General features: G+C 42.4%; 1 protein-coding gene across 5 annotated transcripts in view; it reads right to left on the bottom strand.

Moving 5' to 3' along the window:
- FUT8 (fucosyltransferase 8) overlaps nucleotides 1-10551 on the bottom strand; it is a 270218-nt gene that overhangs the window by 191370 nt on the left and 68297 nt on the right. For all 5 annotated transcript variants that reach the window (XM_024210899.2, XM_024210895.2, XM_024210897.2 and 2 more), the window contains exon 2: nucleotides 2135-2218. The gene's annotated coding sequence lies outside the window, so the exon portion shown is untranslated. The remainder of the gene's footprint in view (nucleotides 1-2134; nucleotides 2219-10551) is intronic.

The following is a 10551-nucleotide window of genomic DNA, read 5'->3' as shown; positions in this document are numbered from 1 at the left end:
CAGGACTGGAATGGGGGGAAGTTGAGGGGGTGGGACAGCAGGGGGAGCGATGGGGGTGGGATGACGGGGGAGGCTGAAGAAGAGATTTGGGGTAGGGCAAGGCTGAGGGCAGTGGGTTGCGGGGAGCAGGGGGACTGTGGGGGAGGCTGTTGGAATGGGGGCAGGGACTGAGGGCAGTGGGTTCGGGGTGGGAGGTACAGGGGGAACAGGGTCAGGGTGGGGGCTGAGGGCAGTGGGTCGGGTGAAATGATCGGGGGGAGGGACTGTGGGGGAGGCTGAGGGAACAGGGTCAGGGTGGGGCCTGAGGGCAGTGGGTCTGAGGGGAGCCCCCCCAGAGGGACCTGCGAGGGGGCCAGGTGAGCCCAGCAGTGCTTACCTGGAGGCTGGAGCGGCTCCCAGGAAGCATGCAGCAGGCAGGTCCCTCCCAGTCCCTCTGGCCCCTTCCTAGGGTCGGGTCGGGTCGGGTCGAGGGGAGGGGGGGCAGGGCTCTCTGCCCGGCGACAGCTGCCTGCTGCCGGAGTCTACAGGCCCCGCCCCGCTGTAGCACGCAGGGGAGTGAGACCTCCCTGCCTCTCTGTGTGCCGGGGGCAGGGCTGTGCTCCGCAGGCTCCTGCCGGCCAGGCGGGGGGGCCCCGTGGGCTGACACCGCCGCACTGGGAGCTCAGCTGCGTGCTGCCCCAGGGAGGGAAGGTGAGTGGCGCCGGTGGTGCCGGCTTGCCGCGAGTCCCCCAGCGCGGCTGCCCTGTCAGTGCTTTTGGGTCTTTAAATAGCCGTCCGGGGGAAATCCCGGACATTTTTAGCTTTTTACAAATTCCCCCCGGACGGCTATTTAAAGACCCAAAAGCCGGACATGTCCGGGGAAACCCGCACATATGGTAACCCTACCTGTACTATATATCTGTATTTGTACTTAGTGCAAAACTATGAGTCTTCAATCTACTCACAACATCCCGCCTCCTTCTCTTATATGAAATCAGATCACTTTGGAGGGGTGACAAGGATTCACTTTTCATCATGCATTTGTCTGCATCTGTGTAAATTATCTCAAACTCAATATTTTTGTCATTTAGTAAAATTAACTAACGACATAATAAGACAGACTGAACAGCAACACTGCATATTCATTCCATTACTGGCTAGCCCATTTTCTGGTCATATTATGAAAGGGGTAGGGGGGAAATGAACCCCAAATCATCTTGAAAATATTCAGGTCACACAAAGAAGGGAAAAAATGTACCCTTCTGGTTACAATTTCAGTAATCACAAATCATTTATTTGAAATCCCTTGGAAGAAAGATTAAAGGACATGCTCATAGTACTTTGGGCTGAAAATTTAGGTTTGTTTAATGCAGTTTTTGTTACAAAAAAAAGTCTACTAATAGAAACTTCTTTTATAGTTGTAATGAAAACTTTGTAGTTTGGATTTAAACATTCCTCTGCAGTGTCTGAAATCCAAACATCCCAACAGTACAGTAGCACGAGAATCAGAAAGTGAAATTTAGTAAAGAGCATCAGTGGTGAAATGATAAACGTGTTTTTTAAAAATCCTCATACTCAGATTAAAGTGAACACTTTGTTGTGTGTTGGGTTAAACCTTGTTGTTATGAGTTGGCCATAACTGCCATTTTTCATTCAGGATGAATGTAAAGAGGTGATTGAAATAACAGCCATGAAATGGAAAAAATCAATTATTCTTCAGTCACTTCTACCCACAACACCCCAAATCTGGCTAGCCACTTGGGTCAAAAGGGGTAACAATATTTTTAGACATCCTAACTCAGACAATTCTCAACTGACTTGCACCTTATGCAGTTACTTACACTTGTATAAAGTGAGTGTAAAATACAGCAATGAGTATTTTGGTAGTGTTTTACACTCTCCTTGCACTCTATTTGCAGATGTGTAAATGATTACACTAGGTGTAGGAAAGCAGTAGAGAATCAGACCCACTGTATTTCAATTTGCAGCCAATATTTGAATGGATAATCCTCAACAACTTATTTAAAATTATGAAGAGAAGCAGCCATGAAAACAGTCATTTTATACAGTTGACAAAACACTCCAAAGGTTTAATATTTAAAATCAGAATATGTAAGAGAATAATGAAAGTATATGTCTCAATTATGGTACCAACCTGTGCCTTTTTTCTTCTATAGAAGGTAATGAAGCTGGGTTACATGTATCTGCTTCTCTCCTTGGATTTTACAATGACAGTGGCCTGAAACAAAACAGTAATAGCTTGAATATACAACCCATGAAAACATTTCCATATAGGGCCTGATTTTCAGAAGCACCAACAACTCCAACTGAAGTGAAAATGAGCTGCAGATGCTCAGGATCTCTGAAAGCCAGGCCCATAGTTTCTTTAGTGTAATAAATCACATATTTTTTCATCGTAAGTGCTCAACTATACCATGAAAAATCTTTATAAGACTATTAGTAGAAGAAGCATCACCTGTGTGAAGTAGGAACTGACCTCTCACCGCATATTTCAATTGTTTGCAAAGGTAGAGAGTTCACAACCTCAATTATCTTCAGAAAATACATGACTTTGTGAGAAGGTTGCTTCACTTTAGATTTCTAACTACAGGTTAATCAAAGTCTGGTGATAAGTGTTAAATTCCTTCCCTTCCTCTAAACTGTAGTTGTTCACTGGGTCAAATGAGAAAGCCTATTTCTGTAGCTATCTACTTTCATCTATACCTCAATGTCAATGCCATTACATCACCAGCCCAGCACTAGCCAGCAGAGAAGCAGACTGTCTACTTCTGCCACGGCATTTACCTTCACCCATCAGCATACAATACATCCATTATAGCATTTTTGCCATCGTTGTTTTGTCACTTTCACTGCACAAAGTACAATAAATTGCCTCTAGTATCATAACTGTTTTGCCCTATGATTATCATTAGTCTTCAAAAGTCTAGTTGTTGATGGATGTCAGCACAAATGTACCAAGAATTAAAAATGAGTTAAGCTTTCTAATAGAGAAGGTCAACTGAAATTGACAGTTTCATAATTCTTTTTCCTACAAAGACATTACAAAGTAATACTTGTATATAATAATTATGGCCATTTTATGGCGATCACAGTCATGGATTACATAACTTTTATGCTGTTTAAAAAAAAATGATAACTTGACATTTTTGGAGTTTTCCATATATGTAGGTAGATGTGACAATAAAAACATGAACCAATCTAAATAAGAAATTTGAGGACTGCCAATTTAAAGGTTCATAGATTTTAAGGCCAGAAGGGATGGAGATCACTAATGTGGTATACAGAGGTAACAGTTCCCTACTTCTGCTAAGTGTTCCCCTGCTTCTACATCCAAGGATCATGTTAGTCCTTTTTGCCACAGCATTGTGCACTGGGATCTCATCTTCACTTTGTTATCAACAGTGATCCCCAAATCCTTTTCAGAGTCACTGTTTCCAAGATACAGTCCTTGCCTTGTAAATATGGACTGCACTCTTTGTTCCTCAATGTGTGAGCTTGTAGTTGCATAAAGACTGTTTCTAAGTACAACTTCATAGTAAAAATAGGGTGTTTTTGCACAACGAGTTAGTTAGCGACTGTTGCTGGATAATAGTGGTCTGTAGACAAGAGAGAACAGGTGAATCTTAAGGTGATTTGACGGAGGATACAATGGTGTTTTCAAATGGATTTTGGACAGGGAGTTCTTCCCTGTATACATAAGCGATGGCATGGAAGAAAGTCTACTCTCAAAAATATTTTTGCACTAACAGGTGGTAAAGACACACATTGTTGGCAAAAGCAAAGAGCAGTTGTCAGCACAATAATTAGAGCAGCCACACAGAGCTCATAAAGTATCTTGAAACTAAGGCAAAAAAGCTTGTTTGAGATATGGTGGAGACGACAGAGCTAGTAGAAGGATGCACATAACGTATGATGTGGTAAGAACAAGCCAAAATGATCTTAGCAGGAGCAATTTCAAGGGATTTTTGTGCTGTGGTAAATGTTGCAGTAGTCAAGGCCAGAGGGCTATATCAAAGATACTCACATTATGGGCCTGAGTGATTGGAAAGATGGTGGTGATGTGATTGAGGCAGTGATTCAGAAAGCTGGGAGAGCTTGTGATGAAAAGATCAAAACTCAGTTTTGGCCATGTTAATTACAAATTAATGTCTGATCATCCATGAAGAGATGTCAGAAAGAAAGGCTGCAACCCATATTGGAAAAAGGGAGACAAGTTCAGAGTGCAGAGATAAACGTGTGAGTAATCAATGTAAGATGTATGCAGTGTTGTCATAGTCATGTCAGCCCCAGGATATTAGAGAGACAAAGTGGATGAGATAATATCTTTTATTGGACCAATTTCTGTTGGTGAGAGAGACAAGCTGATGAGTTACACAGAGCTCTTCCTCACCCACCTTGTCTCATCAATGTAAGATGATAGTCAATGCTATGCAAGACCATCCAGTGATAAGATGTAGAGCAAGGTGTCAAACATATTGCCCACAAGCCGGATCCCTCCTCTATTACCCTTTCTTTCAGCCTGCAGCTGCCTCAGTAATTTATAAAGGCATCCATCCTGCAGCTACCTCCCTACTACAGCTCAGAGAGCCTGGGAAGGACCCAGAGCAGGAGGAGCTGAGGAGGGAGCTTGTGCCTGGCTGGGCACAGGTGCCTGAACTTCTTCCCCACCACACCATCACCAGTCTTCAATTCCCTCCTGCTGCCTCCACTGTATTGCCATGCAGGAGTGAGTTCTTTCTATCTCACCAAGCATCCCAGCATCAGATTGGCAGACCGCTCCACTTAATCTGCCAGTGATGTCAGTCTTTACTATTACTCCATTCCTCCCATAAGTACTTTTGTACTTCCCAACCTCCTAGTCCCACCCCCTCCTTGTTGCTGCCAAATTCTGAAGGACCAGGCTCAGGGCAACAACTACTTCTCTACTCCCTACCTCTGCTAGTGAACAGAAACCTAATGGAGAGAATCATCTAAGAGAGTGGGGGGACAAGAGAAGGAAGGAGGGATGAGAGACTCCCCAAAGAGAAGGAAAGTGGGGGAGACAGAAGAGGTGAGAAGAATGTTTTTTTATTCTTGTATATTAACATTAACTTCATTGTCATAACAGTCCAGGATATCTTTATGGACTTGCAACTTTTTAAATAAGTTATCTTCTCTCTCTAACACATACTATAATAATTTTGTCAGATAAATGAATTAAACATTTAACAGAATAGTTTTGTTTTCCTTTGGAAACAAAAGAGGCCTGTGTACAGTAATTTGTATTTTCCACATGGCCTCTTTACAAACTTTCTTAATATTTATGTTCAACTTCTTAAGGTCTTGTCTGAAAAATCCAGAGAGTAATGAATAGAATTCAAGTTATCTAATTTGAAGATAAATGTCTGAGCTAATCTTGCCTAGATATTTACAGGTGACTCAAGAGAGAAACCAAATATTTCAAATCTGGAACCCAATTATCCCATTAACTCAAAAAAGAAGTTTTAGAGTTTATCCTGTCACTTAACCTTTAAAAACAACCCACATACAAAAGAAAAACGTATCCTGTTTCTTATCAGGCAGCCTAGTAGTACAGCCGCTTTATTTTGTGTAACAGGGAGATCATGACACATCACAGCATTATTTGAAGGCATATCCCACTCTAGTTTCAATTTTATTTTTTAAAAGGTGATATATAATTCATTTGGTTTAAACAGAATCTTTAACATTACCCAAACCATAGAAGAGATCCCTTGGTAAAAGTTAAGAGTCCTGGTGTTAGAGAAAAACAATGCCATACTGCCAACCAGGGTAACAAGTACCAGAGCAAGTTACCTTCTGTTTTGGGGTATTTAGATTAAATAATTATATCCAGCTCTTAAAAACAAATACTGAATTGAAAACTGTTACAGAAATCTGACAAAAATATTTAGGTGTCGTTATGACATAGTTCAGAGTTTTAAAAATGTACCACAAATTGCAATAATGTTATTAGAAACTGTACCTGCAACAAACAGCAACAATTGCTAGATAAAATAGCCATATGTCAAAGTTTATTTTCACAGTACACACTAAAATCATAATCAAAAGCTTGTGATTTCCTGCGGGTGTATTTTGCTTTTTTGTTCTAAATCATAGGTTAAAGGCATGCTGTCAAGCATAAAACAAATTAATTCAGAACACAGATTAGTCATTTCTCTTTCACCAGCCTCAATCCTGAAAACATTACTTGAGGCATATGCCAAAAGGCAGTGTTGTACACTGAAGAACAGAAGTAATCAATGTAAGCCATATTCTCCATTGGCTAAACATTGTGCATAAGAATTAATTTTTAAAAAAATGTTTGTTTAAAACATTACATAACCCAGGGAGATCCCAAAAATCTCACTATGTACAAATTTGACTTTTTACAATCTGCGGTTCTCACGTTAAGGAGGCCTAAAACATGAGACTCAAAATGTGAATGTTTTTAAAAGACCAATTAGTAACTGATCAAAGGGAGAGGTTACTAATCTTGTGCAGTAACTGGAGTTCTTCAAGGCTGATGTGAAGGAGTCACTAATGGGATGACAATTTGCTCGGGATTGTGACAGACCCCAGATGTATCTCCGATCCCAAGAGGAATGTTATGATGATGGAAGATAGATCTTGAATAAATGGGACTCCTACCCATATCTCTGGGTCCTTCCACCAGATGAATGACCGTAGAACATAGCAAACAGCAGACACCTGTTTGTCCAGATAGTGCTTGTTTAGTATATAGACTGTCCTGAGCCATTCTGGAGGCATCAAAGATGTAACCTGGCATGCTGAGTTACAAAAAACACAAACTGCCATGTGCCCTAATAGTTAGCGAGAACTTCTTGCTGAGGTTTGAAGATTGAGCTGAATCCTTGAGATGAGAGTCTAAGTGGAAAAATCTGTCCATAGGTAGGTAAGCCCTAGCTGTCACCGCATCCAGAGAAGCTCCTATGAACTCCATCCACTGTACTGTCAACAAAGTGGGCCTCTCAAGATTGAATTGGAGGCCAAAACTATGGAGTGGCAATCTTTTTGCTTGTACTGCTGACAATGCCTCTTGATAAGATCAACATCTAGACAATTAATTATTGAGTTAGGGAAGATGAAGAAGACAGGAAGACGTCGTGATGTTATACCCTATATTCTTCATAGAAATTTGTTTGAATATGGCATGACTAAGATACGTTTTATGCAAGAGGGGTCACAAAATGGTATCATTGAAAAGGTTATGATCTACTGAATGCGTTTATCCTATTTGTATGCATGTATCATTTTTGTATCTGAAGCTAGGAATATTGACCATTTATTCAAATGTGCTACTTTGGGTGACACCCACAACTAGTCCTTCAGGTACAACAACGAAAAAGCCAGACAGGGCGATGGCCCATCAGCAAAGACAATGGACTGTGAAAAAGCTTAGTCTTCCTGTGGTACACTCCAAACAGCCTTCGAGTAATGGCTGCAGAGACATGTGACTAAGTCACCTGCTACCCCACCTTGGAATGCCAGTGTTTTTCCACTGAAAGACAAAGCGTTCCCGCCATACAGAAAAGCTATATAAGGCAGGGGAGTGATGTCATCATGGTTCTCCTCTGCCTCCCCACCCAAAGAAACACTGGGAAACACCTGGAAACAAGAACTGAACTGGGAGGAGAAGAGCTGAGCCCAGGCTGCAAGGGTGTCTAGCCTGTGAATAATAATACCTGAAGTTTCAAGCTGCACGTCAGTGCAGCTGGTTTTCAAGAATCTTTGCAATCTGCCTGAAACAACATTTAGGGTGAGAAATCACGGTACTATTTGTAGCCAATTTCTTTAGTGTATTAAGTTTAGTCTGCGTGTTTTGTTTTATTTGCTCAGTAATTTGCTTTGTTCCGTTTGCTATCTCTTATAATCTCTTAAAATCTGCCTTTTATAGTTAATAGATTTGTTTTGGTTATTATTAACCCCAGTTTGTGCAATTTCTACCTGGGGGGGCGGGGGGAAGAGAAGCTATGCATCTCTCTTCACATTTGAGGGAGAGGGCTAATTTTCTGAGTTTGCTCTGTGCAGATCTTTCTATATCGCGCAAGACCGTATTATTTCAGGTTTATTCCATAAAAGGGGTGTCCACATGAGTGCTGGGTGAATCCTCTCACCCAGAGCTGACTTCAGTCTGTCTCTGCAGTTAGATGTGGCCGTGCGTGTGCGCGCGCGCTGCAAGAGGCCGGAGAGCCTAATTCAGCTAAACAGGGAGAGGGAATCCAGGCTGGCAGTGCAGGCGGGGCTCAGTGAAACCCCAGTACATCAGGTGGCATCCCAGAAGGAGGAGTCTAACCCATCACAAACATATCTTCAGATGATGTGGGTGGGTGGCTAAGACCATCTCAATCTTTGAGACTACTCTTGAGGCAGAGGAGAGGCTGAAAGGGAATACGCTGTACAGGTCGTGGTTGACTCTGAAGCAAAGAAACCTATTGTGAGAGGGATGAATCAGGACATGAAAATAGGCATCTTGAAGGTCAAGAGTCACAAACCAATCCTCTGAATATAGGAAGGGAATTATAGCTGCAAAGGTCACCATCCTGAATTTCTGCTGTTTCACATAGTTGTTCATGTATCTGAGATTGAATACTGGCCTCCATCCCCCGTTCCTTTTAGAAACCAGAAAGTATGCAGAATAAAATCCTTTCCCCCTGTGCTGAACTGGAATTGCTTCTGTAGCTTCTAAGCATAGAACACAGGTGACCTTCTCTCTCTCACCAACTGATCATGAGATGGTTCCCTAAAAAGGGATGGGCCAAAGGGGTGGGAAGGATGGAAATGAAATGGATGGAGTAACTGGACATTATGACCTCTAAAACCCACATGTTGGATGCTATGGTCTCCCAGGCAGGTTGGAATTGGGGAGGTAGTATCCAAAGGAGGCGAGGAGGAGAAGGCTGAGATAGTGCAACAGTAAATCCCTGTGGATCAGTTGGTTCAGATTTTTGACCAAGCCATCAAAACTGGTGCTGGGATGATGTGGATGGCTGAAATGGCAGTCCATTGTGGCAGTAGCTAGCCTCTTTTTGGAATATCTTGGTCTCTTGGCTGGAGGTTCAGGTAGTCTACAGAAAGTAGAGAAGTGCGCTGGGGGAGATCTCTGTGGTATTTGAGACTTGCTAAATTTTCTTTTATTCACAGGTGTATAGATCCCAAGGAATCTAAGTGTTATCCTCAAATCCTTTAACATGTGAAGGGAATCGTACACAGAGTCCAAAAATAAATTGTGACCATCAGAAGGAAGGTCCTTTATAGTAGATTTTACCTCCCTAGGGAAGTCAGACAGCTGGAAGCAAGATGCTCATCACATCACAATCGTGGTGGAAATGGACTGGGCTGCAGTATCAGCTGCATCTAAGGATATATGTAAAGATGTCTTTGCCAAGAGCTGACCTTTCATATATGATGGCCTTAAATTGTTCACGGTGCTCCTGCGGCAAATATTCAATAAAAGTGTTAAATTTGGTACAATTGAGGTAATCATATTTTGACATGGACACCTAATAACTATAATGTTGCAGACCAGTAGTTTTTGTGACAAATGATCAAGACACTTCTGGGCCTTGTTGTGCTGCCTTCCAAATTCATTAACTGCATCCACAACCAAGGAATGCAGTATTGAATGTGAGAATAAAAATTCCAAATCCTTGGCTGGGACACATTTTTGTGGGCATATTTGCATGTAGGGGGGTGTTGTGCCAGGAGCTTGCCAGATCACCCTGGCTAGCTCTAGAAGAGCCTCATTAAACCAAAGTGCCACACATGTCGACACTGAGGCATGTAAGTAGTCCAGGAATTTATGATGGGAGTTCTGTACTTCCTTAAGAGGAATCTGAAGCATATCTGCAATTCACCTCCTAGAGCTGCTGAAAGCAATCCATGAAGGAAGGTGGTGAGGGCATTGCAGCCTCTTCTAGAGATGAGAAAATATTCGTGAGAGATGTTACCTGCATGTCAGCCCTTCCCTCTCTCTCTTCAAAATGTCCTCTATTGGTTCTGGTTGCTGAGGAAGGAGAAAGGCATGGGAGAACAAAACCGTCTATGCTCCCTGCAAGACAGACTTGGGGCCCTTAAAAATGATTGGTGATATAGGGCCTATGGACCCCAATAAGTCCATTGAGGCATAGGAGAAGGTAGCCACCATTGGTCATCCCAGCTGGTCGAAGATGGAGGTCATTTATCCTCCCTTCTCTCTGTATGTAGAGAAGAGTAATGTCTCCTCGAATAAACAGGAGACACTAGAACAAAGATCTGTGAGGCAGAATCAGAGTACTCTTGCACATATTAAGCTAATGGACCTGATAATTGCTCTCCCTGGATGGCAAAAGTCAGAGAAGTAAAGGGTCTCAATGAAAAATTAGTAGTCGGTGACCCAAAAGATCTTGGTACCAAGAGGTGCAGAGTCCCAGTAAATGGTGGAGACTCCAGACCACTGAAAACTAAGAGGTCTCCAGTATCTGAACTCCTGTGGTACCAGAGGAATGCTGAAGACTGGCATAAGCATCAAGGTAGGTGCTGGCTCGTCTGCAT

The sequence above is a fragment of the Terrapene carolina genome, unplaced genomic scaffold (assembly GCF_002925995.2).
Source record: "Terrapene carolina triunguis isolate 2854851 unplaced genomic scaffold, T_m_triunguis-2.0 Scaffold96, whole genome shotgun sequence".
NCBI classification, from domain to species: Eukaryota; Metazoa; Chordata; order Testudines; family Emydidae; genus Terrapene; species Terrapene triunguis.
The sequence above is the reverse complement of the archived record's forward strand: the minus strand, read 5'-3'. Positions and strand labels throughout refer to the sequence as shown.